This window comes from Canis aureus, chromosome 27 (genome assembly GCF_053574225.1).
Source record: "Canis aureus isolate CA01 chromosome 27, VMU_Caureus_v.1.0, whole genome shotgun sequence".
NCBI lineage: Eukaryota > Metazoa > Chordata > Mammalia > Carnivora > Canidae > Canis > Canis aureus.
Window position 1 is genome coordinate 30,982,775 of NC_135637.1, and position 27,739 is coordinate 31,010,513.

At 46.5% G+C, this 27,739-nt stretch overlaps 1 pseudogene and 1 gene segment (V, D, J or C); one reads left to right on the top strand and one right to left on the bottom strand.

Annotated features, from left to right (window-relative positions):
- The window catches only part of LOC144299103 (immunoglobulin lambda variable 1-40-like), a 296,751-nt gene that overhangs the window by 208,693 nt on the left and 60,319 nt on the right, over window positions 1-27,739 (top strand).
- On the bottom strand, window positions 10,021-12,178 carry LOC144299604 (immunoglobulin lambda variable 1-40 pseudogene; annotated as a pseudogene). The gene is made up of 3 exons (XR_013366286.1): window positions 11,916-12,178; window positions 11,438-11,803; window positions 10,021-10,273 (listed from the first exon to the last, which is right to left on the bottom strand). The product of XR_013366286.1 is annotated as an immunoglobulin lambda variable 1-40 pseudogene (transcript).

A 27,739-nucleotide genomic window follows, 5' to 3' on the forward strand; every position in this document is an offset into this window, starting at 1 on the left:
GGCTTCAAGAAGTTTAAGAGAATGTGGAAAGAATTGTAGACAAATTCCTTGAGGGGAGTCTCAGACGCCTGTTTATATCAAACAAACAAAGAAGAACTGACTTGGCCAAACTTTCAGGACTACACCGGCAGCACCGTCACACTGGGGATGGCAGGTTGGTGTCTCACTTCCCCCCAGGCCCGGAGCACTGTGTGAGCACCAAGCGTGGTATCAAAGGACTGGCAGTAATAATCAGCCTTGTCCTCAGCCTGGAGCCCATTGATGGTCAGGTTGGCTGAGTTGCCAGACTTGGAGCCAGAAAATCGGTCAGGGACCCCTGACAGTTGATCCCCATCACTGTCCACGAGGAGTTTAGGGGCCTTTCCTGGGAGCTGTTGGTACCAGCTCGCCCCGACAATACCGATGTTATTCGTGCTTCTAGAGCATGAGATTGTGACCCTCTGGCCCAGGGACCACGACACTGAGGGCGGCTGAGTCAGCACAGACTGGGCCCAGGACCCTGCAAGGGGGAGAGACACAGAGAGGGTGATGTTCTTTTCTACAGAAAAGTGGAAAAATCAGAGCCCATGTGCCCTCCCAGGATCCCTTTCCCTTTCCCTTATCCAGTCACCTGTGCAATGAGCGAGAAGTGTGTGGAGGAGAGGGCACCAGGCCATGTTGGAGGTCATCAGTGATTGATCCTGCCTTCTGGGGACCCACAGCTGAGCAGACCTCCTCTAATCTGTCCCTTGCCCCATTCATCCTCCAAGAGAAGGAGGGGCCTTTCATGCAAATAAGACCCTAGACCCTCTGTCTGAGGATACTAAGGGGGTAGGGCTGGGAGGGACTGCATGGGACAGGGGTGTAGATGTCCCAGCTATGAGCCCTGACACAGGCAGTAGTGGGTGGCAAGTTTTCTGCTCTGATTAACCCTTATCCCTCAGAATCATGTGAAAGGTGCTCCCTGAGTCCAGGCCTAGACGCAGCATTGTACGACATGGTGACACGAGTCCATTAGGGATAACTCCTGCCTCCTCACTACGCTGTCCACTGTCAAGTTCCTTAGGGCCAGGCCTGGTGTCCCCTTATGTGGCCTCCCATCCCTACAGGACACATTTTTACCCTATTCATGCTCCACATAGTGAGTCTGTCCACAGATCCTTGGGCTGTTCATGGGACAGGACTGAGGTGAGGTCTCTTGTAAAACCACACAGAGGAGGATCACGTCCAGAGCAGTGATGAGTCCACATTGACAGATGGCCAGTTCTGTGCAGGAGGCTGATTTCTTTCCTCTTACCTGGTTCCTATCTGGTTTGGAGAGTCCTCTTCTCCCAGAAGTTCCCTCAGCACTGAGGACCAGGGAGCACTCTTTCCAGGCTGTGGGTAGAAGCTGTCATGTGCATTGTAGAGGATTATACACTGGACATCCCTCAGAAATCTCTGCCAGGCCTGAGTCCTCAGCAGGGAGCACAGGGCCCAGCCCCCAGGACCAGGCTCCTTAGTGTCTATGGTCCTCAGTAAGCAGTGGAGTCGGGACCACAGGGAAGTCCCACCGCACCCCCTGCGGGTTGCAGAGCACACACTCACCCTGGCCTGAAGACGTGAGTCCAGCTGGTTTCTGCAACTTGCCAGGTCCCTGTCTATTCACACATCTCTGATCTGATTTCTAGATATGGCAATTCTAATATATTGTACCTGATTCTTTTGTATCTCACTCTTGAGAGGTGTTCCAATCTCAGGAGGTTCAGGAATGTACATCAATGGCAACTATTTTCATCCCAGAGAAGACCCTACACACTTAGAACCACTTCATTGGTCTGTGATTTTGGTTAAACGTTCATTGTTAGTTTTTCATCAGTTTTGCTTCCAGGTAAGAGTTTTTACCTACTGTGCCATAAATTGCCTTGTGTTACACTACTTCATGTTGTCATAAGAGAAAGATTGCCTGGGACGCCTGGGTAGCTCAGCAGTTGAGTGTCTGTCTTTGGCTCAGGGGGTGATCCTGGGGTCCTGGGATCGAGTCCAACATAGGCCTCCCCCCAGGGAGCCTGCTTCCCTCTCTCCCTATGTCTCTGTCTCTCTCACTGTGTCTCTCATGAATGAATAAATAAAATCTTTTTTTTTTAATTTATTTTTTATTGGTGTTCAATTCACTAACATACAGAATAACCCCCAGTGCCCGTCACCCATTCACTCCCACCCCCCGCCCTCCTCCCCTTCCACCACCCCTAGTTCGTTTCCCAGAGTTAGCAGTCTTTACGTTCTGTCTCCCTTTCTGATATTTCCCACACATTTCTTCCCCCTTCCCTTATATTCCCTTTCACTATTATTTATATTCCCCAAATGAATGAGAACATATAATGTTTGTCCTTCTCCGACTGGCTTACTTCACTCAGCATAATACCCTCCAGTTCCATCCACGTTGAAGCAAATGGTGGGTATTTGTCATTTCTAATACCTGAGTAATATTCCATTGTATACATAAACCACATCTTCTTTATCCATTCATCCATTGGAAGAAAGACAGTCTCTTCAATAAATGGTGCTGGGAAAATTGGACATCCACATGCAGAAGAATGAAACTAGACCACTCTCTTTCACCATACACAAAGATAAACTCAAAATGGATGAAAGATCTAAATGTGAGACAAGATTCCATCAAAATCCTAGAGAAGAACACAGGCAACACCCTTTTTGAACTCGGCCATAGTAACTTCTTGCAAGATACATCCACGAAGGCAAAAGAAACAAAAGCAAAAATGAACTATTGGGACTTCATCAAGATAAGAAGCTTTTGCACAGCAAAGGATACAGTCAACAAAACTCAAATACAACCTACAGAATGGGAGAAGATATTTGCAAATGACATATCAGATAAAGGACTAGTTTCCAAGATCTATAAAGAACTTCTCAAACTCAACACCAAAGAAACAAACAATCCAATCATGAAATGGGCAAAAGACATGAACAGAAATCTCACAGAAGAAGACATAGACATGGCCAACACGCATGTGAGAAAATGCTCTGCATCACTTGCCATCAGGGAAATACAAATCAAAACCACAATGAGATACCACCTCACACCAGTGAGAATGGGGAAAATTAACAAGGCAGGAAACAACAAATGTTGGAGAGGATGTGGAGAAAAGGGAACCCTCATACACTGTTGGTGGGAATGTGAACTGGTGCAGCCACTCTGGAAAACTGTGTGGAGGTTTCTCAAACAGTTAAAAATATACCTGCCCTACGACCCAGCAATTGCACTGTTGGGGATTTACCACAAAGATACAAACGCAATGAAACGCCGGGACACCTGCACCCCGATGTTTATAGCAGCAATGGCCACGATAGCCAAACTGTGGAAGGAGCCTCGGTGTCCATCGAATAAATAAAATCTTAAGGAAAGACTGCTCTAATAGCTACCATGACACAAGCATGATGTATGTCATTTTGCAGATTCTACATTTACAGCATGCCACACTGTCAAAAAATACAGAGAAATAGGGGAATCAATTCTCACAGATTTATATCTTGGCTTCTATCTTTGCCTCCCCCATGTGAAGAAACTTCTTTTCAGTGAACACCAAACTCCTGCACCAACATTATTCGATAGATTTGCCACCATGGCAAATGGGTGGCATGGATGGGGATGAGGAAGTAAATATTACAATTTTTTGATCCTATGTTGTATTTTTACCAATTCCATGCTTATGTAGGCAAATGATAATTTTTCTGGTACTTGATTTGGTGAATTGTTAGCAGATGGTCATACACCTGACATGTATGTTAGTTCATTTGCTCAAGTACATTGTCTTCTGTACTCAGAATATGCTCTATGATCCCGCTCCTCCCTCTGGTTTCTTCCACCAGTAGCTGGAGGCTAATCATGTCCTTTCTTCTTCCCTGCAGGAACCCATTGAATCCAGTCCATGGACTGTCACCTTCACCAAGATTGAAGTCTGTGTTTTTCTCTTGTTCTGTCCTAATATCAACTGCTTAGTTCCCAACTCCTCTTTGATCAATTCAGCCCTCTTAATATGAAATGTTCCACAAGAAAACGTCATTGTCTTTGCCTTAGATCTATTGTTTTTTTTTAATTGAAGTTCGATTTGCCAACATAAAGTATAACACCCAGTGCTCATCCCATCAAGTGATCTATTACTCTTCATGGGAATCCTATTCCAGTGAATTCACACATTCATTCAAGAAACTGGTGTTGAATTCGTCCTTGGTGCCAGGCTAGGTTTTGAGCTTCGTGGATACAGTAATAACACATATACACAAAAGGAAAAAATTCAAATGTGGGACAGACAGCAAAGACAGTCACAGAGAAACCTCTCCACGTGGTTGGTATTACCCGACCAGTGATCATCCTGGGTATCTGAGCTTACTTACTGCTTAGAACCCCTCACCTCCTACAGAACATCAACAATAACGTCCACCATGCTCTCTCTGCAGCTTGCCTTTTGCCTTCACACATCCCTGCTCCATTCCAGGTGCCTGATGCAGGTGTCCAGCCCTGCTCACCTGGTGTGGGTTTCCAACGCTCTAGGGTGCTTCCCAGGTATGAGCAGAAATGGGCTCCTGTCCTCACAGGGAACAGAGACAGGAGAAAGTGGAAGGCTACTCCAGGTCAGCAGATGACTAATAAGCAAAGGAGGACTGCATACAACGCTTGTGTTGGTCAGCAGCAAGACAAATAGATCTTCACACACATCCACTAAGTCTTATGTTTATGAATATGCCTTTACTATGTTGAGGCCTGTGTACACCACATCAACACCACATCACTATGTCAAGGATACATTCTTGGAGCGCACTCTGGGAGCAGCTAAGTCAAGCAGAACCCACAATCCACAAACAAGGACAGAGTTGAATGGCCTCAGAGTGCCTGAGTCCAGCTTCTGGATCAGTCTGTGATTACAAGTTTTTACAATATTTCCCAGCAACTGACAATGCGGAGTTCATCCTGTGTCCTGTCCACCAATTCCTCATTTTATTTATTTAAATATTTTAATGTATTTATTAAAGATCTTATTTATTTATTTATCACTCACACACACGCACACACACACACACACAGAGGCAGTGACACAGGCAGAGGGAGAATCAGGCTCCATGCAGGGAGCCTGATGCGGCACTTGATCCCAGGACTCCATGATTTCACCCTGGGCTGAAGGCGGGTGCTAAACTGCTGAGCCACCCAGGGATCCCCAATTTTCTCATTTTTAATCTGTATTTAGAAATTTATAATTAGGTGGTGCCTGGGTGGATCAATTGGTTAATCATCTTTCAGCTCAAATCATGACCCTGGTGTACTGGGATGGAGTCCTGTGTTTGGCTCCCTACTGAACAAGGATTCTGCTATGCCCTCTCCCTTCTCTTCATCTCTCTCCAAATAAATAAACAATATCTTAAAAGGAAATTATTTCTTTTTAGGGCTCCATTTAAGAGGCAGGTGAAAACTGCTGGAAGGGATGGTACAGGGGTAAGGCCTGGAAGATGCCAGTTCTTGGGGGACAGTGACCACTCTCCTCACTTGACCTGTGACTACATGGAGGAGGGAGGCAGGATCCAGTCCATGGTGGAGACACCAGATCTTGGTCCTTCAGGCCCCACCCGAGCCTTGGATCCCAGGTCTTATACCCTCCGCACAGTGTTGAGATGGGCTGGCACCTTCGTACCCATCTGTTTCCTCCAAGGTTGGTATTTAACAAGAGTGGAGGTGCAGACTGAGAAGTCAGTTCTCTCAGATTCGCGGCCTGTGCTTCTCCCTCATGCCTGCACACGGACTTTATCTTTCACACGCAGACACAGCCTCCCCAGGTGCCTGCACCAAAGCCTGTTTATGGAGCTCACCTGCAAGTGCTTGAAAGTCCTCAGGCCCCACTTCTGATTTCTCAGGTGTCCCCCCAGGACTCCTGCCCCTCTGTGTCCCACCATGGAATGAAGCCCCTGAATCCACTACCCTGGAGTCTGCCCAACGCCTTGTCCCAGATCTCATCTTCCATGGAAGAGTCCTTTAGCTCAGAATCAACAGACACTTGCGGTGTGCCTCCCTTGGTCCAGTCCCTATCCTTGGCTCTGGATTGAGAAGGGGAACAGAAGACCCAGTTCTGCCCCATAAACGCTCAGTTCTTCCCAGGATTCACTCCATATAAGTAGCTATTCATGTGGAGAGTTGCCCTCCTCAGGGAGAGAAGACACTGCTGGTCACAGAGGAGACCCCCTTCTCTGCGCCTCTCAAGACAGGCCCTGATGTGGAACCCCACAGGTGGCATTTGTGACTGTGGACACTCTGCAGGCAAGGCAGTGGTTCCTACCCACTATCCCTGTGCTCCAGCCAGGGCAGCAGACATAACTGATCACAGATGTCATCAGATCACACACCTAACAGATCTGAGCAGGATCCTGACCCTCACAGGCCTGTGGGGATATTGCCAGCATCTCTCAGGATTGAGCCTCCCAAACCCATACTGCCCCCTGATGGCAGGAATGTGTCCACTCGACCTGGAAGGGCTCCTCCCTTTTAGCCAGAGCCCAGGGCTGCTTTCTGTATACATTCCTGTCCTCTTCAGAGCTGCTAGTCTCAGTTTCCAATGCGGGGAGACCCATGGATTTGGTTTGGAAACATGCCAGTCAGGAAAGGCAGCTGTGGTAGGTGAGGGGATGTTGTGAACAGGCCCGGGACTCAGAGGGAAGGGAAAACATATGAATTCCGCTAAAATATCATCGTCAGTGTGGGTGACACCATTCTTACTAAAGAAGACTTGCTGTGTGTGCTTAAGCTTGAGAATAAAAAATTCGCAGAAGGATAAATGTAGTGGTCTGACGGGCCTGCCATAAGAAGATGACTGTCCACACGTTCAACCCCTTTTCCTCCGTAGACCCCAGGGACAGCAGGTGTCTGCCTTCTCATGGAAGATTTGCCTTTTCTAAAATGTGATTACACTGTGATCCTACTATGAACATATCATGTTTTATACGTGGGCCCCTTCCTGGGTAACATCTTAGTCAGTCCCAGGTTTTTGTTATTAGATACAAACTTGGAATTAATATCCACATGTGGATTTCTAGGCACTTGCAGTTTTTAATGATTGTCAATGAATCTGCTGTAATTGCTCACATGGAGGTTTCCTGTGGCAAATATTTAATTTTACACTGGCATCTATTTAGAAAACACCCCAAGATTAGAAATTGGTCAATGCCAGTTATACTCATGTAGATAATAATATCAGTTTAAAATAAGGGCTGACTTAGTCTTCAAGCACTTCATGGGTACTGCTGAGGTCCCATGATATTTTCAAGTGCAAAATAATTTCTTTCATTTAATTCAAATCACAAAGAAAAAAAATGAATATAAATCAGCATAGAAGTAAGTGTTCCCCAGCTGATAAAGACAAGAAATTTTTGTTTTCATGAAGCGTCTTTGTCTACAAATGGGCTGCTATGAGTAGCCTTGAGGATAGAAGGGGCAGGAGGAGCCTCTTTTGCATGTGGTTCCCCTGGATGGACGTTGGTCCATGGCATCAGTAGCAGGAGCATAAGAAGCAGAAATACCAAAAATTGGCATTCCCCTGAAGACTAATGAGAGGATAGCATAGCATTGAAACTTGAACAAATAGGTAAATGACCAAGCATAGGAACCCCAGATTCCTCAGATGTCAGGTGAGAGATGAACACAGTGGGCTTACCACTCCCTTGTCTCTGAATTGAGGTCAAAGAGATTCTGTGTCCCAACCAAATGGGAGACATAGCCCTTCTGTGTCTTCTGAGACCCCTTGTCTAGGTAGGAGCTGCTATGAGTTCTGGGGGAAGTGAGGGAAAGAGGAGCCTTCATTCCCACATTGGTGTCCTTAGAAAGACGTGATGGTGGCAGTAGCAAGAGCATCAGAAGCAGAAGTCACAGGCTGAGCCTCACCAACACCTGGAGACCCATTCTGGCAGTTGATAAAAGGGTTCTGATCTCAGTTCTGACAAGCCAGGGAATCTGCATGACCCCTGAGATGCTGTCACAGGAGCTTTACTGGGGGGCCCCTTCATCTTCTGTCCTCAGCCCACAGATGGCCAGAGAGCGAGAGTTCCTGTTAACCAGGTGCTCCTAGGGTCTAACTATCATAGTAGATGAGAATCTGTGGGCCTATTGATAGGAGCTTTCAGTCTCAGGACACATATTGGACATTCCTGACGTGTCTTGACTCAGATGCAGCTTAATTCTGTGCCCCTGGTTCTTCTTTTAACCATCCTGGACTCTGTCCACTGTCTAGACAGTCCCTGGCACCAGGAATTTCAATTCATTTTTATAAAATTCCCCATATGTTGCTGCCAAAGACAGGGTTGGGAGATAGATTTTAAGCAATGGGGACAAAACTGAATGCAAAATTCTCTGCGGTGAGCCTCAGATCTGGAGTTCACCAAACAGAAAGGAAACAGCTGACTTGGCCAGGAAGTCTGGGCAGCACATGGAGCCCCACTGCTGTGGGAATACCAGGTTTTCTCTAAAAGCCCCACAAGCCTTGATCACTGTATAAGCACTAGTAATCAGCCTATTTTTCAGTCTGGAGCCTGGAGGTGGTAAAGGAGCCAATAATGCCAAAACCAGAGGCAGAAAATTGATTGGGGACTCAAGGATCGATTGCTATTGCTATAGATGAGGAGTCTGGGGTCTGTTCTTGCTAGCTGCCTGTACCATTTCACACCATAATCACCAATACTGGGACTCTTTCAGGGCAGGAGAGGGTGATCCTCTGGCCAGGGTGAGTCAGCATAGACTGGGCCCAGGACCCTACAAGGAGGAGAGACATAGACAGGTTGTGGAGGCCCAGTGAGCAGACCTCCGGGTGGGTGTGGTCGTGTAGGGGGGCAGGAAACTGAGTAGGGTCCCTGGATCCCCTCCCCCAGTGCAAGATGGGGGACAGGAGTCCTGCAGGCCTGATCCCTCAAGCCAGGCTGACTTCCGGGGCTTTCCCTGCAGCATCCCTGGAGCATATGGGGTAGTGAGTCCTCCTGTCTGTTGTGAGTCCTCAGGGGTGAGCCATGTGTCCGATGAGGTGAGACCTGCCCCTCTTCATGTCCCTCAAGGGAATGTTCAGGGAGGACTGAAGACAGTGAGTGTGTGTTGGGAGGGATGTTTGCAGACCTTCAAACCCCAGGGGGAGGAGGAGTCATGGAGGAACACAAGCTGAATGTCCAAGGTCAGGCTGCAGTGCCTGGACATCAGGTGTCATGAAGAAGTGGGGATGGAGACCAACCCCAACCTCTGCACCCACTGGCACACCCCCAGGACCCCAGCCACAGGGAGGCAGAGCTGGGGGTCTCTCTCATCCCTTCATCCCCCTGGGGGAGGAGTACTGAATTCTGGTCACAGCTCCTCACTCCCACTTCCTCTTCCTGATGTCATCGAAGGGCCTGGGTGGATTCCCCTAAGGTCTTGGAGCCTAGGGCTGAGAGCGGGTGGGCCCTGGACCTAGACACATGCAGGGGCTGCCTTCCCAGCTGCAAGCATGCCGTGGGCCCCAGGGACAGGCACCCAGTCTCCTGCTGCCCCAGCTCTGTTTGCTCTAAATGAGATGAATGAACAGAACCCCAGAGCAGAGCTCCATGGACTCCAGTGCTCTGGGTCCCCTACCTATTGGGCATGGAGGACAGGCCACACCCAGGACACTACCAGCCCTCCGAAGGCTGCACCTCATGGCCCCAAGTGGTTCAGAAACCCCTACTGTGGCTCCTCCCTAGGGAGTGTCTCCATGTGTCCCCATTGCCCGTCTTCTTCTCTAGGATTAGAGAGAGTGAGGCATGGGGTCAGCCCGTCCTTCCCCAGGGCAGGAAGCATGTGGACCAAGACATCAATGATGCTGGCTCCATGGACTCCAGTGTCTGTCACCAAAGCCTGGTCTCTCTCTGTCTCTCTATGTCTTTGTCTCTGATCCCAGCCCCTTCCTCTGTCAGCTGGGCCTCTGTCCACACTCCTGGTGGGGAGGCCACAGGCTCACTCTGTCTCTATGATGACCTCTGTTTGTTGCCCCAAGTGTGTTCTGTAATTTACAGGTTCATAATTAGTCGACCCTCACTTTTACAACTTTCCTGCATTGTAGCTGAAGGACCTCCTGCAGCTGTCACCAGAATCACAAGGGCAGGTGCGATCTTGACATTGGTTTTGGAGAGGCTGAGACCCTCACAACACAGGATCTTCTGTTCCTGAAGGGACAACGCTGGCTCCCACCATCTGTGACCATGGAGGTTGTGGTTCAATCCCAGGAAAGTCTCCGACACATCATAATGACTGACCCTCAGCCTAGAGGACACACACTGTCATCTGTACTATGGGGCTGATGTGCAATATCTTTGATCTCTTTTCAAACAGTCTGTTCCATCGTCCTCAGGTCCCCTCCTTCCTGACTTCCCCATTCAGGGACACAGGGTCACACCTCCTTGGATCAGTGGATGGGATGATGTCACCTTGTGCCCCATCACAGCCCCCAGACTCCTAGATGACATTCTTTGCCTCCACGAAGGTGCTGTCGCTCTGGGGGTACAGTTTACTGAGCTGTGACAGCACAGCAGTGTGGTGTGGTCACTGTCACAGGGCCGCATAGGAGAGTAACATCATCACGAATACAGTCACCTCACACACTCACCCTCCCCCTTCCTCCACCTGCTGTCAATAGCTCGCCTCCTTACCACCTCTAGATTCCTGCCTCTTCCAAAATACAATGAAATTCCCATGATGTAGAATGTAGCCTGTTATATGTTCTTCTTCCCTATGAAATATGCCATTAGGGGATCCTCAGGTGGCTCAGCGGTTTAGCACCTGCCTTAGGCCCAGGGCATTATCCTGGAGTCCTGAGATTGAGTCCCATGTTGAGTTCCCTGCACAGAGCCTGCTTCTCCCTCTGCCTGTGTCTCTGCCTCTCTCTCTCTCTCTCTCTGTCTCTCTTGAATAAAAAATAAAAATAAAAAATTTCCATAAACCATCACATCAGGATTATTCTCTAGAAAGATTTTTTTTACTTTATATAATTTTCAGTATGGCATTGATTTATGTGTTCAACACAACATCAAATAATGAGAACTAGTCATCTGGTTGAAGCTAAGGGAATAATGATCCCAGCTGCACAGAGCGCTGACACGTGCATCAGCAGAGCAGGGACGGACTGAAGGACCATGACAGCCTCATGACTTATGAGTGTTTCATTTACTGAAACATCAGTAGATGATAAGTGAATGTTCGCTAGTCTAGAAGAAGCTGGCCCAGCTCATGAGGACAAAACTTTCAGTATTGTTTAAGACTCGTTGTGTACAAAAGGGGCTAATTTGAGTGACTCTGAGGTCAGAGACGATGAAGGAGACTCCATTCCCAGGAGGCACCCCAGGATGCACCTGGACCTGAGCATCCACTAAAGAATAAGCAGAAACCTAGGGGGAGCCTAAGCAGGCAGCTGCTGGGGCGCTCACTCACTTTGGAGATGGGTAAGTAGGTTTTTGTCTCACTTCCCCCAAGGCCTGGAGCTCCCTGGGAGCTTTGAGACTGCTGTCATAGGATGAGCAGTAATAATCAGCCTCGTCCTCAGCCTGGAGTCCAGCAATGGTAAGGGTGGCTGTGCTGCCTGATTTGGAGCCAGAGAATCGATCAGGAACCCCAGAGGGTCGAGTATTGGTATTATAGATGATGGTTTTGGGGCCTGTTCCTGGGAGCTGCTGGTACCAGCCCACATAACTGCTATAACCAACATTGGAGCTGCTCCCAGTGCAGGAGATGGTGACCTCTGGCCCAGGGCCCCAGACACAGAGGCCGGTTGAGTCAGCACAGACTGGGACCAGGACCCTGTAAGGGGGAGAGACGAAGAGAGGATGATGCTGGGATCTGGAGACAAGAGAAGGATGAAGAATGGCACACATCCTCCCAGGCCCCCTTCACGGTCTCCACATCCATTCACCTGTGAAGTGAGCAAGGAGGGTGAAGAGCAGAGGGGAACAGGCCATGGTGGAGGTCTTCACTGATCCTGCCTTCTGTGGTCCCACAGCTGAGCAGAGCCTCCCCTCATCTCTCCCTTCCCCTCTTCATCCTCGGGGAGAGGGAGGGGCCCTTCCATGCAAATGAGACCCCAGTTTTCTGGTCCCTCAGTGGCCCTGGGTCAAGTCCCCCAGCCTGGGGATGTGAAGGGTGTGGGCAGGGGAGGGGAGGTGCTGTGTAGAAACCTGAGGTAGGGAGGTCCCAGCTGTGAGCCCTGAGCAGAGGGCACAGGCAGTGCCTGGTGGCAGGTCCCAGCTATAATCACCCTGACTCTTCAGAAGTGGACCCCATCAGCCCCTGTTGTCCAATCCCAGATGTACTATTGGGTGACTTGGTGATCAGAGTCCATCTAAAGCAAAGGGTGCCTCCTCACTGCTCTGTCCACTGCTTTAGGGCCAGGTCCAGAATCCCCTTATGTAACCTCCCATTTCCAGAGGACAAACTTTCTGCTTTACTTAGACTTCTCATGGGTAAATGTGTCCATAGCTTCTTGGGTGTTTTTCACTCAGAACTGAGGTGGTGTCTCTATGCAAACTATTCTTGGATCAGGATCAAGTCCAGAGCAGTGACGGGTCTCTATGGACATTTGGAACCTCCCGCGTGAAATGCTGTGTTCTCTCCTGTTATGTGACTCCTCCCTGAGTTCTAGAGGATTCCTTCCTCGGAGGTTTGTACATCAATGAGGAGATGGAATAATCTGTCCACATTTTGTGTAGAAGCCTTTGAATTCATTCCTAGTAGATAATATACTGAGAATCTTTGTCATCTGTCTCTACTTGCACTTGGTTGTCACCGTAGTTTCCCACACACAGTGGGCAGGGACTCCCTCCTAGGGACTGTCTTCCTAGCACATGGTCAGAAGACTGCAGGAGCCCAGACAGGTGAGGTTGCGAGTGTCGCTGACATCATAGCACAAGGGGCAAAGATGCTGGAAGTTCTTGTCAGACAGGAGTGACTGCTGAACTTGCTGTGACAGAGACCAAGGAAAAAGAGTGATGTGTGAGTCACCCCTCAGTCAACTGGGCATTTAAAAGGGATGTGGGCTCCTTCACACAATATGCCTCTCAGGGAGATTGATTTAAACTCAGTGGCAGGGATCCCTGGGTGGCGCAGCGGTTTGGCGCCTGCCTTTGGCCCAGGGCGCGATCCTGGAGACCCGGGATTGAGTCCCACATCGGGCTCCCGGTGCATGGAGCCTGCTTCTCCCTCTGCCTGTGTCTCTGCCTCTCTCTCTCTCTCTGTGACTATCATGAATAAATAAATAAAATCTTTAAAATAAATAAATAAATAAATAAATAAATAAATAAATAAATAAACTCAGTGGCAAAGTCACTGTGAGGCTGCAGGTGGAATCACTAAACACCTTTCCCAGATCTGTGCTTAGTGCAGAGAGAATATGGACGAAAAGTCTGGTTAAGGAATTGGATGCAACTACAACTGTAAAGGAAGGCCTTCTGTTCTTGCTTGAAAAGGAGTCTACAACATTTTTATAAAATCATCTTTCTGATTTTTGGTCATAAGTTTAATATTGTGTTTTTATTTCTACAAGCAGAGAAGTCCAAAGTGATGGCTAAGGAAACTGAAGGAGAGCCTATGACTACAAAGTTCAGAGCCGTATCAGCCATGGAGTCACCAAACACACACAGAGTTTCCATGGCAGAGCAATCTGAGGTCAGACTTGACTCTGGGGTGGACACAGCTATAGTCCCTCTTCCTGGTACCCATTATGTTCAGGACAGATTTCTTGCTCATCCAGCCACCCGCAACAAAAAGAAGGGATTTCCAATATCAAGGCCAGCTGCACCCCAAAGTTTTTGTCAAAGGTCCCAGATGTTTGTGGTGGAGATGTGGAGATAAGGGAGATCATGTGGTCCTGAGTTGCGAAAGAAGTTTTCTCCACAGAGATCCAGCCTCTTTGGAGGTGTCAGGGGGGTGACTCAGGGTGTGACAGTCCAGCCCTGAGAGTACAGGGAGGGTGTGTTCCACGTCACCATGGCCTTTGAGAACCGTGAGAATAGTACTGACGCTGGGCTCCCAGAATCAATGTACTGATCAGCCTCAGGTGCTGACTGGAGCCCAGGGATGGTCAGGGGATGATTTGCCCATAGGGACAGAGATGCCTTTGGGATTCCTGAGAATCAGCCTTGTCCCAGGAGAGCAGGTGTTCAGGGCAAGTCCTGGCTGCCCCGCTTACAGGACCCCAGTTATACAGGATGTTGCTGGTGTTTCCTGGTGACTTGGAATCTGCATTCTGGAGATGGTGACCTTGAGGATGGTGGGTGAGCACAGGCTTACTCTGAATTCTGGAAGCACAGAGAAATCCAGAAACTGCAGAGTCAAGGATATTGTACCGAGAAAAGAGAGAAGAAGACACTTTCCTCCTGTTCTTCTTGTGACTTCTGATGGATGGTTCTCCCTGGAGCCGATCCTAGAAATAAAAGTCAGGTGCCTGAAAGATCATTTCCCTGAGGGGGATTTGTTTCTGGTGGTGAGGACTCACTTGAGAGGAGACCTTGCAACAATCAGAAGCCCAGGTTTTGTTGGGTGTCATAAATCTGTCCGTTTATCTCATCTGTCCTCTATCCTGGGAATGCAATAAGAAGGACTTAGAGCAAAATCATAGTAATGGAGACTTTGTTATTCGACTCAGTGGACCTTCTCGGGGTATAATTTTGTTGCCCAGGGTATGTGGAAATTACCTATGCAGTGAGGGAGGAGTGTGAGGAACAGGGTAGAGACAGCCCAACTCTGGATCCTGAGCCCCACATCCAAACCTGGCCTACCAACCCATTTTCTGTGCTCCCCTAATACGTTTGGAGGGGAGGGTTCTCATGCAAACTTTCCTCTTTCCTAAGGTTTTTCAAGCTCTTCCTTTGACTTTAGCCAGGGCTCCAGCTGAGCAAAAGAGAGTATAGGATTCGGGGGTAAGGTTTCACCCAGGAGTGACACAGAAGCACCTGCAAAAGGCCCAGAGACAGACACTCTCAGGGGATGTACAAGGGAGCACCACTGCTCTCTGGTGGTTGCAGGAGACATGTGGACCTTGGGCCGAGCCAGTGTCCAGGGCTCCTGCCCCCCATTTCTCCATGCTCACTGATCTAGTCTCTTCAGATTGTCTTCTTTTACTGAGAAATATACATGGAAGTCTCCCCCATGTCTTCTTCTGCCCTGAAAATTATTGTATTTGAATTGTTGAGTCACATTCCATGTATGGACATACTAGAATTTTTTTAACCATTTACCATTTTCAGGGCATATTTGTTGTTTTCTAGGCTTGGCAATCATCAATAAACTAAGAATAAATATTTAGGGACATATTTTGGGTGAACAAAAGTAATTAATTTATAGAATTACTGAGGAGCATGGATTTTTATTGGCAATCATCAATAAAATAAGAATAAATATTTAGGCACATATTTTGGGTGAACACAAGTAACTGATTTATAGAATTACCAAGGAGCATGGATTTTTATTATATCTCCAAGATTTTGTTTAGCTCTGCAAGAAACTGCCCAGGCATCTTCCAAAGTGTTTGGGGCATTTGGCATCCCCCCCCAAGGAGTGAAGGAGAGTTCCTGCTGCCCTACAACCTGGGCACCATCTGATATTGATGTTGTATTGAATTTTCGTCATGCTGATGGGAGTCTGGTGCTCCCTCACTGCTTCAGTGTGTAATACTCCTGTGAAACATCATGTGAGAAATCTTTTTTTTTTAATTTTTATTTATTTATGATAGTCACATAGAGAGAGAGAGAGAGAGGCGCAGAGACACAAGCAGAGGGAGAAGCAGGCTCCATGCACCGGGAGCCTGACGTGGGATTCGATCCCGGGTCTCCAGGATCGCGCCCTGGGCCAAAGGCAGGCGCCAAACCGCTGAGCCACCCAGGGATCCCTCATGTGAGAAATCTTTACACATGTGCAAGAGTTCTCTGTGTACAATTTTGTGAGGGGTCTCTTCACATCTGCTCACTGGGAAAACATGAGCAAGCACCCATGAATTCTGGAGCTTGCAAAGCTCCAATATGAAAGAAAGAGAGAAAATCAATATCACCAAGATTCCAGGACTCAGGGAATTCTACTAAATTCTTAGGAGGGCATCAGGGGATATGCAGGGCCTGAGCAGAGGGCCACATGGTTCTCCTGGGTCACACAACTGCCCTTCTTCACACTCCAGCCCAGCAACAGTGGGGCTCATATCGGTTCTGAAATCCATGTAACTATTTTTTCATTGGAAGATGAAAATCTTCAAAAGGAGGTATTTTCATTGACCTTTTATATTTAAAAAAAGACTGGACTATCAATCATTCTCTTTCTTGCAAGATACAAAGTTTTCGTACCCTGATTCTGAGCCTGTGTTGCTCTCAGGCAAGGACAGGGGAGTGATGAAATAAGACATGGAGGATAGTCGTTAATACACGTCCCCAGGAAACAGAAGTTCTCTGTGTGATAATGGTAGTATGCTGCTCTACAGCAAGGATGACCAATCTCTCCTCAGGGGGCAGCCCAAGTTGGTCAAAGGTGTTTTTTTTTTTTTTAAATATATTTTTTTTTTATTGGTGTTCAATTTACTAACATACAGAATAACACCCAGTGCCCGTCACCCATTCACTCCCACCCCCGCCCTCCTCCCCTTCTACCACCCCTAGTTCGTTTCCCAGAGTTAGCAGTCTTTACGTTCTGTCTCCCTTTCTGATATTTCCCACACATTTCTTCTCCCTTCCCTTATTTTCCCTTTCACTATTATTTATATTCCCCAAATGAATGAGAACATATAATGTTTGTCCTTCTCCGACTGACTTACTTCACTCAGCATAATACCCTCCAGTTCCATCCACGTTGAAGCAAATGGTGGGTATTTGTCATTTCTAATAGCTGAGTAATATTCCATTGTATACATAAACCACATCTTCTTTATCCATTCATCTTTCGTTGGACACCGAGGCTCCTTCCACAGTTTGGCTATCGTGGCCATTGCTGCTAGAAACATCGGGGTGCAGGTGTCCCGGCGTTTCATTGCATTTGTATCTTTGGGGTAAATCCCCAACAGTGCAATTGCTGGGTCGTAGGGCAGGTCTATTTTTAACTGTTTGAGGAACCTCCACACAGTTTTCCAGAGTGGCTGCACCAGTTCACAGTCCCACCAACAGTGTAAGAGGGTTCCCTTTTCTCCGCATCATCTCCAACATTTGTTGTTTCCTGCCTTGTTAATTTTCCCCATTCTCCCTGGTGTGAGGTGGTATCTCATTGTAGTTTTCATTTGTATTTCCCTGATGGCAAGTGATGCAGAGCATTTTCTCATATGCATGTTGGCCATGTCTATGTCTTCCTCTGTGAGATTTCTCTTCATGTCTTTTGCCCATTTCATGATTGGATTGTTTGTTTCTTTGGTGTTGAGTTTAATAAGTTCTTTATAGATCTTGGAAACTAGCCCTTTATCTGATAGGTCATTTGCAAATATCTTCTCCCATTCTGTAGGTTGTCTTTGAGTTTTGTTGACTGTATCCTTTGCTGTGCAAAAGCTTCTTATCTTGATGAAGTCCCAATAGTTCATTTTTGCTTTTGTTTCTTTTGCCTTCGTGGATGTATCTTGCAAGAAGTTACTATGGCCGAGTTCAAAAGGGGTGTTGCCTGTGTTCTTCTCTAGGATTTTGATGGAATCTTGTCTCACATTTAGATCTTTCATCCATTTTGAGTTTATCTTTGTGTATGGTGAAAGAGAGTGGTCTAGTTTCATTCTTCTGCATGTGGATGTCCAATTTTCCCAGCACCATTTATTGAAGAGACTGTCTTTCTTCCAATGGATAGTCTTTCCTCCTTTATCGAATATTAGTTGCCCATAAAGTTCAGGGTCCACTTCTGGATTCTCTATTCTGTTCCACTGATCTATGTGTCTGTTTTTGTGCCAGTACCACACTGTCTTGATGACCACAGCTTTGTAGTACAACCTGAAATTTGGCATTGTGATGCCCCCAGATATGGTTTTCTTTTTTAAAATTCCCCTGGCTATTCGGGGTCTTTTCTGATTCCACACAAATCTTAAAATAATTTGTTCTAACTCTCTGAGGAAAGTCCATGGTATTTTGATAGGGATTGCATTAAACGTGTATATTGCCCTGGGTAACATTGACATTTTCACAATATTAATTCTGCCAATCCATGAGCATGGAATATTTTTCCATCTCTTTGTGTCTTCCTCAATTTCTTTCAGAAGTGTTCTATAGTTTTGAGGGTATAGATCCTTTACATCTTTGGTGAGGTTTATTCCTAGGTATCTTATGCTTTTGGGTGCAATTGTAAATGGGATTGACTCCTTAATTTCTCTTTCTTCAGTCTCATTGTTAGTGTATAGAAATGCCACTGACTTCTGGGCATTGATTTTGTATCCTGCCACGCTACCGAATTGCTGTATGAGTTCTAGCAATCTTGGGGTGGAGACTTTTGGGTTTTCTATGTAGAGTATCATGTCATCGGCGAAGAGGGAGAGTTTGACTTCTTCTTTGCCAATTTTAATGCCTTTAATGTCTTTTTGTTGTCTGATTGCTGAGGCTAGGACTTCCAGTACTATGTTGAACAGCAGTGGTGAGAGTGGACATCCCTGTCTTGTTCCTGATCTTAGGGGAAAGGCTCCTAGTGCTTCCCCATTGAGAATGATATTTGCTGTGGGCTTTTTGTAGATGGTTTTTAAGATGTCGAGGAATGTTCCCTCTATCCCTACACTCTGAAGAGTTTTGATCAGGAATGGATGCTGTATTTTGTCAAATGCTTTCTCTGCATCCAATGAGAGGATCATATGGTTCTTGGTTTTTCTCTTGCTGATATGATGAATCACATTGATTGTTTTACGGGTGTTGAACCAGCCTTGTGTCCCAGGGATAAATCCTACTTGGTCATGGTGAATAATTTTCTTAATGTACTGTTGGATCCTATTGGCCAGTATCTTGTTGAGAATTATTGCATCCATGTTCATCAGGGATATTGGTCTGTAATTCTCCTTTTTGGCGGGGTCTTTGTCTGGCTTTGGAATTAAGGTGATGCTGGCTTCATAGAACGAATTTGGAAGTACTCCATCTCTTTCTATCTTTCCAAACAGCTTTAGGAGAATAGGTATGGTTTCTTCTTTAAACGTTTGATAAAATTCCCCTGGGAAGCCATCTGGCCCTGGACTCTTGTGTCTTGGGAGGTTTTTGATGACTGCTTCAATTTCCTCCCTGGTTATTGGTCTGTTCAGGTTTTCTATTTCTTCCTGTTCCAGTTTTGGTAGTTTGTGGCTTTCCAGGAATGCGTCCATTTCTTCCAGATTGCCTAATTTATTGGCGTATAGCTGCTCATAATATGTTTTTAAAATCGTTTGTATTTCCTTGGTGTTGGTAATGATCTCTCCTTTCTCATTCATGATTTTATTAATTTGAGTCTTCTCTCTCTTCTTTTAATAAGGTTGGCTAATGGTTTATCTATCTTATTAATTCTTTCAAAGAACCAACTCCTGGTTCTGTTGATCTGTTCCACAGTTCTTCTGGTCTCGATTTCGTTGAGTTCTGCTCGAATCTTTATTAACTCCCTTCTTCTCTTGGGTGTAGGATCTATTTGCTGTTTTTTCTCTAGCTCCTTTATGTGTAAGGTGAGCTTTTGTATTTGAGTTCTTTCCTGTTTTTGAATGGATGCTTGTATTGCGATGTGTTTCCCCCTTAGGACTGCTTTTGCTGCATCCCAAAGATTTTGAACGGTTGTATCTTCATTCTCATTAGTTTCCATGAATCTTTTTAATTCTTCCTTAATTTCCTGGTTGACCCTTTTATCTTTTAGCAGGATGGTCCTTAACCTCCACGTGTTTGAGGTCCTTCCAAACTTCTTGTTGTGATTTAGTTCTAATTTCAAGGCATTATGGTCTGAGAATATGCAGGGGACAATCCCAATCTTTTGGTATCGGTTCAGACCCGATTTGTGACCCAATATGTGGTCTATTCTGGAGAAAGTTCCATGTGCGCTTGAGAAGAATGTGTATTCAGTTGAGTTTGGATGTAAAGTTCTGTAGATATCTGTGAAATCCATCTGGTCCAGTGTATCATTTAAAGCTCTCGTTTCTTTGGAGATGTTTTGCTTAGAAGACCTATCGAGTATAGAAAGAGCTAGATTGAAGTCACCAAGTATAAGTGTATTATTATCTAAGTATTTCTTCACTTTGGTTAATAATTGATTTATATATTTGGCAGCTCCCACATTCGGAGCATATATATTGAGGATTGTTAAGTCCTCTTGTTGAATAGATCCTTTAAGTATGATATAGTGTCCCTCTTCATCTCTCACTACAGTCTTTGGGGTAAATTTTAGTTTATCTGATATAAGGATGGCTACCCCTGCTTTCTTTTGAGGACCATTCGAATGGTAAATGGTTCTCCAACCTTTTATTTTCAGGCTGTAGGTGTCCTTCTGTCTAAAATGAGTCTCTTGTAGACAGCAAATAGATGGGTCCTGCTTTTTTATCCAGTCTGAAACCCTGCGCCTTTTGATGGGGTCATTAAGCCCGTTCACATTCAGAGTTACTATTGAGAGATATGAGTTTAGTGTCATCATGATATCTATTCAGTCTTTGTTTTTGTGGACTATTCCACTGGACTTCTTCTTAAAGGGGAATTTTAAGAGTCCCCCTTAAAATTTCTTGCAGAGCTGGTTTGGAGGTCACATATTCTTTTAGTTGCTGCCTGTCTTGGAAGCTCTTTATCTCTCCTTCCATTTTGAATGAGAGCCTTGCTGGATAAAGTATTCTTGGTTGCATGTTCTTCTCCTTTAGGACCCTGAATATATCCTGCCAGCTCTTTCTGGCCTGCCAGGTCTCTGTGGAGAGGTCTGCTGTTACCCTAATACTCCTCCCCATAAAAGTCAGGGATTTCTTGTCTCTTGCTGCTTTAAGGATCTTCTCCTTATCTTTGGAATTTGCAAGCTTCACAATTAAATGTCGAGGTGTTGAACGGTTTTTATTGATTTTAGGGGGGGGATCTCTCTATTTCCTGGATCTGAATGCCTGTTTCCCTTCCCAGATTAGGAAAGTTTTCAGCTAGAATTTGTTCAAATACATATTCTGGCCCTCTGTCCCTTTCGGCGCCCTCGGGAACCCCAATTAAACGTAGGTTTATCTTCCTCAGGCTGTCGTTTATTTCCCTTAATCTATCTTCATGGTCTTTTAATTGTTTGTCTCTTTTTTCCTCAGTTTCACTCTTTGCTATCAACTTGTCTTCTAGGTCACTCACTCGTTCTTCCACCTCGTTAACCCTCGTCGTTAGGACTTCTAGTTTGGATTGCATCTCATTCAATTGATTTTTAATTTCTGCCTGATTAGCTCTAAATTCTGCAGTCATGAAGTCTCTTGAGTCCTTTATACTTTTTTCTAGAGCCACCAGTAGGTGTATAATAGTGCTTCTGAATTGGCTTTCTGACATTGAATTGTAATCCAGATTTTGTAACTCTGTGGGAGAGAGGACTGTTTCTGATTCTTTCTTTTGAGGTGAGGTTTTCCTTCTAGTCATTTTGCTCAGTGCAGAGTGGCCAAAAGCAAATTGTATTGGGAAAAAGAGAAAAAGAGAGGAGAGAAAGAAGGAAAGAAAAGAGAAAGAGAAGAAAAAAAAAGGGAAGAAAAAGAGAAAAAAAACGGAAAAAAAAAGAAGAAAAAGAGAAAAAGAAAGGAGAAAAAAAGGGGGTGGGGGAAGGAAACAAATCAAAAAGCAAAAAAAAAAAAAAAAAAAAAAAGAACCACAGGGGAGTATCTTCTGATTCTGTGTTTTAAGACACTTGGCTTCTCCTGGAAGTTGTCAGTCTAGCTGATCTTCTGGGGGAGGGGCCTGTTGTGCTGATTTTCAGGTGTTAGCAGTTGGGGGAGCTGCTGTGCCCCTGCCTGGTGCAGGGCTCAGTGGGGGTTGTTTACCCCGTGAGGCCGCAGGAGGAACAGCCCCAGTGGCGGGGCAGCTCTGGAAACCTGGATTCAGCTCCGGCAGGAACTCCGTCTGCAGGGCCTGGAGGCTCCGGGGCGGGGCCGCTGATCTGCTCAGCTCGGGGCAGGAGCGTCCTCGCTGTCCTGGGCCCTCCCGGCCTCTGCCTGTCCCGGGGGAGGCGGGATCCTGGGCTGTGTCCCGGCGCCCTGTGCTCCGGGGCCTGCGTTGTTTGATTCGCGCTCCCGGGCCGCGCAACCCCCTCCGCGGAGCTGCCGCCCGAGCCCCTCGGAGCTGCTCCGGGTCCCGCCGCGCGCTGCAGCCCTTAGGGAGCTCGGCGCACTCTCCTGGGCGCGCAGTTGCTCTGTTACTGTCCCAGGGAGCCCGAGGAGATCCTCGCCCTCCTGGGTCCTGCTCCACCTCCCCGCGAGCCCCTTTCCCCCCGGAAGGTCGGTGCAGCTCCTGCTCCTCCGGGACGGGGCTCTCCTGTCCTGGGGACACTCGCCCCGGCCTCAGCCCGGCTCCTCGCGGGGCCCCTCCCCCTTGGAGGCCTTTGTTCCTTTATTTCTTTTTCCCCGTCTTCCTACCTTGATAGATGCGCGAACTCTTCTCACTGTAGCATTCCAGCTGGTCTCTCTTTAAATCTCAGGCCGAATTCATAGATTTTCAGGATAATTTGAAGGTTTTCTAGGTAGTTTGGTGGATACAGGTGATTTGGAGACCCTACTCTTCCGCCATCTTGCTCCTCCCGGTCAAAGGTGTTTTTGTCAACACACCCGGATCTGGAAAATCAGGCTTGAACCCCTGGCTGGTCTCTCAATGCGGTTCTGGGTCACAATGTAGGATGTATGCCTGGGAGCTATGGTACCAATGCCAGGGTAACCCTTGTATTTCTAGTGTTCTTGTGCAAGAGAAGGTAGCCTTGGATCTGGGCTCAAAAAGAGGTTCCCTAGGGGAGGGACACATGTACATATGGGAGAGTTCTTATTCTTGACGTCCACAGCCCCCACATCCTGGATTATGGAAAAGCTACAATGGGACTAAGGAAAGAGGGAGACAGGGTCAGTACTTTTGGGCTTAGGACACCCACTCAAAGGAGTCCCCATTAACCTGTTGGCAGCTATAGCAGAGTCTCATTCACGCACCCACATCACCCAACTTCACTAATGCACACTGAGCATTTTCCGAGTAATGGTGCAACATCCCCCAAATCTCATATCCCATAAAATGGTTCATGGTCCCAAATTCCCTCTTTGCCTGAACCCTTCTCTTCCACTGCACAATGGAAGCCTCATGTGATGAGCAAATGATCCTGTCCAGCTCTGAGAACGGAATTTCCCAGGGCGTGTGTCCTCACACAGCATCTCAAATCCTAGTGCTCAGGCCTAAGACACAGTGAACCTTGGCCACTTCTGAGCACTGGAGCCTGGGAGGGAAGGGAAGGCTCTGCTCTGAGCCCTGGAGGTGCTGAATCCATGCTGGGGAGGACTGCACCCTCTGCTTAGATGGTCCAAGACCTCTGAGGGGGATAAAGTCAAAGAAAGGCTTTTTGTCCTCATTTCAGGAGAAAAACACTTACCAGCAGAGAATCCGGTTTTATGACATTTGGAAACCCAGGTAACATGAATGTTACAACATTGAAGTGTTTTGTTTTATTCTTGTTTATTTTTTTTTCTGAAGACATAGAGACACTGATGAGATAACTGAGAATAAACCCATGAACCAGGTGGCACTTGTAAGTACACAGTATATATCTACAACTTATTCTACAAGTTTAAATTTTCATGAAGAAGAATCTGAAGAGATGAAGGATTTTGTCCCATGTCCTGATCTGCCAGTGTCACTGTGAGAAACATTATTGTTTCTGATTAGACAGTGAAGGTCAGTCTAGTCCTCAGGCTGCAGTCCAGAGATGAGGGAGCCCTGCCCTGGCTGAGGCATCCTTGGATCAGGAGAAGCGGCTGGGGACCCCAGAGCCCTGGTGCTCATCTGAGTCTGAGTAGTAGTACAGGAGATACCGGGGAGGGCTCCGTGGCTTCCACTGGAACCAGTGTATGTAGTAGCTGCCAACACAGGGGCCACTGCTCTGGGTGCAGGTGAGTCTGACTGTTGTTCCAGGAGATGCAGAGAGGGAGGGCGCTGGGTCAGCAAAGGCTGGGACAGGGACCTGCAAACACAGACACTGATGGGTAATGGAGCAAAGACCAGAGAAAACTTCCCAGTAGATGAGCCAGAGAGGCTGATGGAGCCTAGGAACTGGGACCTGGTATGTGAGGCCTGTCTGTACCTGTGCACTGAGAGAAGGACATCAGGAGACAGGAGTCCAGGATATAGTGACCATCCCCACACCATGTGGGCTTCCGCAGATGCCTCCTTTTACCCCCATTATTTTATACCAGAGGGGTTCCTTGCAAATGAAGTCCATCTAGTGATTTCCCAGCCCCTCCCTGAGCCCTGGTGCTGAAGCTCAGCTCACACCACATTGTGGAGGTTGGGAGTTGGCTTCCCCCATGGGGAGAACCCTGGAGGAAACATCTAATGAGACCACATGCAGTCCCTGCTCAGGGGACTCCTCCAGACCTGAGAGTTCACAGCTGTTGAGTCCCCATCAATGAGCAGAGGGCCCAGCACACAGACCCAGGCTTCATTGAGCGAAGGGTCCTCACTGAACAGTTATGTAGGGCCCACAGGCCCACACCTCCCTCTGTTGGTCACAGGCACACACCCCATCTGGGATCAAAGCCCTGGAAGCCCAGGGGGTTTCACCAGCTCACCAGGGCCATGTCCACACCCCCATGTCTGTTCTCTATATACCATGATTCGTACACACTGCACACCATTACTCTGGACTCATTCTCTGAAGTGATGCTTCCCTATCTAAAGGACAACCATGTGCACAAATAGCCAATTAATGTGTCACCAGAGAAGTTACCACAAAAGGTGAAAGTCAAGCGTGTATCATGTCAAGCATCACTGATCAGAGGACAGTGGAACTGGTTTGAAGGGCTGGTAGGTGCACAGGACACATTCATAGATGAATATTTAACAAGTATTCTGAGAGATATTTATGGAAGTTAGTGTTTAAGAAGCATCTATTACTGTATTTTTAAAATTTTTAAAATTTTAATTGGTGTTCAATTTGTCAACATATAGCATAACACCCAGTGCTCATCCCGCCAAATGCCCCCTCAGTGCCTGCCACCCAGTCACCCACACCCCCCGCCCACCTCACTTCCACTACTCCTTGTTCATTTCCCCGAGTTAGGCGTCTCTCATGTTTTGTCACCCTCACTGATATTTTCACTCATTTTCTCTCATTTCCCTTTATTCCCTTTCACTATTATTTATATTCCCCAAATGAATGAGACCATATAATGTTTGTCCTTCTCCAATTGACTTATTTCACTCAGCATAACACCTTCCAGTTCCATCCACGTCAAAGCAAATGGTGGGTATCTGTCGTTTCTAATGGCTGAGGAATATTCCATTGTATACATAAACCACATCTTCTTTATCCATTCATCTTCCGATGGACACCAAGGCTCCTTCCACAGTTTGTCTATTGTGGACATTGCTGCTATAAACATCAGGGTACAGGTGTCCCCACGTTTCACTGCATCTGTATCTTTGGGGTAAATCTCCAGAAGTGCAATTGCTGGGTCGTAGGGCAGATCTATTTTTAACTCTTTGAGGAACCTCCACACAGTTTTCCAGAATGGCTGCAGCAGTTCCCATTACCACCAACAGTGCAGGAGGGTTTCCCTTTCTCCACATCCTCTCCAACATTTGTTTTTTCCTCTCTTGTTAATTTTCCCCATTCTCACTGGTGTGAGGTGGTATCTCATTGTGTTTTTTTAATAATAAATTTATTTTTTATTAGTGTTCAATTTACCAACATACATTATAACACTCAGTGCTCATCCCGTCAAGTGCCGCCCTCAGTGCCCGTCACCCAGTCACGCCCACCCCCCGCTCTCCTCCCCTTCCACCCACCCTAGTTCATTTCCCAGAGTCAGGAGTCTTTATGTTCTGTCTCCCTTTTTGATATTTCCTACCCAATTCTCCCTTCCCTTCTATTCTCTTTCACTATTATTTTTGATTTGCATTTCCCTAATGGCAAGTGATGTGGAGCATATCCTCATGTGATTTTTGGCCATGTCTATGCATTTCTGCTGTTCATACAGAGCTCCACGCTTTGTAAGGAGTGGCCATGATCTGTCTGGAACCTGCAGAGGAGTACTTCTTGCCTCTCCATAACTATAAGAAATTTGAGGACAAATTTAGGGGCTCCCTCTCTGCAGCTGCAGAACCACATTCTCTATCTCCACCCTACCACGGATCCCTCCTTGTCTCCATCTGACTGTCATGGTACAAGCACAGGAATCAATTGAATTAGGAGGCCACCCCACTCCCTTAATCACTGCATCTGTACTAATTACATCTGCAGTACCCCTTTTGCATATAAGGTCACATTTATAGTCCTGAGCTCTATAATTTCATCATATGTTCTTTAGCAGGATAGAATTTATTTTTTAAAAAATTTATTTATGATAGTCACAGAGAGAAAGAGAGAGAGGCAGAGACATACGCAGAGGGAGAAGCAGGCTCCATGCACCTGGAGCCCGACATGGGACTCGATCCTACAGCCTCCAGGATTGCACCCTGGGCCAAAGGCAGGGGTCAAACCGCTGCACCACCCAGGGATCCCCAGTAGGATAGAATTTAAATGAGGAAGTTAGGAAAGAAGAATCCTTCCCAAAAGGTTTATAACTATCACTATTTTATTTATTTGTTTTTATTTATTTATTTATTTATTTATTTATTTATTTATTTATTTATTTATTTAACAGTTTTTATTTATTCATTCAAGAAAGACACACACACAGAGTCAGGGACACATGCAGAGGGAGAAATAGGCTCCATGCAGGGAGCCCAACATGGGACTCGATCCCAGTACTCCAGGATCAAGGCTTGGGCTGAAGGCAGGAGTTCAACCCCTGAAATAAGAAGGCCTACCTTTAAAAAAATATTATTACTATTTTTAAGTACGCAACATTTTCATTGCACTGAAATGCAACCTAATAAAGTAAACATCAAGAAAATACTAAATGAACACTTCATCGATTTTTCATTTTTATCTGTAAGGCTTTTAATGTTCCTTTTTTTCTAGAGGATATGGATTTAGCCTCAATCTATAGTCCTGATCCAACAGACATTTTGTAATACGAAATATCTGATTTTGGTTTTTGTGAACTAATGCCTCCTGAGTCACTCATATAATTTTCGATGTTAGGATTCACCCAGGGAAGGAAATCAATCCAGACCCTTCCCATGCCCATCTCCCCATGGCCAGTCTGCATTTATAGTGCTCTGGGCTCAGGTATTTGGCCATGAGATGTCAGTAATCACATGATATTTGTGTCCACCCTGGATGAAACAAAGTGTATGTGTCCCATCCTCATCTTGGTTTCTCACTGGGCCCAGCACCAGTATAGTGTAGCCCCCAGGGGTATTCATCCTTGTCCTCAGGCTGGGCACTAGGAGATGGTCAAGTCAGATTTGTTCCCAAGAAGGGAGCCTGAGAAATCAGTATTTATTGTTTTTATTATAAATAAATGCTCCAGACTTGGCCAATCTTTTCCTAGATCCAGTATGGATAGAGTCCTGTGCTGGAGTCATTCCTGAAAGTGACTGTCCCTCCTGGGGACACTGCTGTGAAGTCTCCTGAGGCACCACAATCTAAGAATTGGTCCCTGAAATGAAAATAGACACATGTTAGGAATGAAGAAGAAAGGCAGATGGATCCCTCCTAAGGATGCCTCTGAGA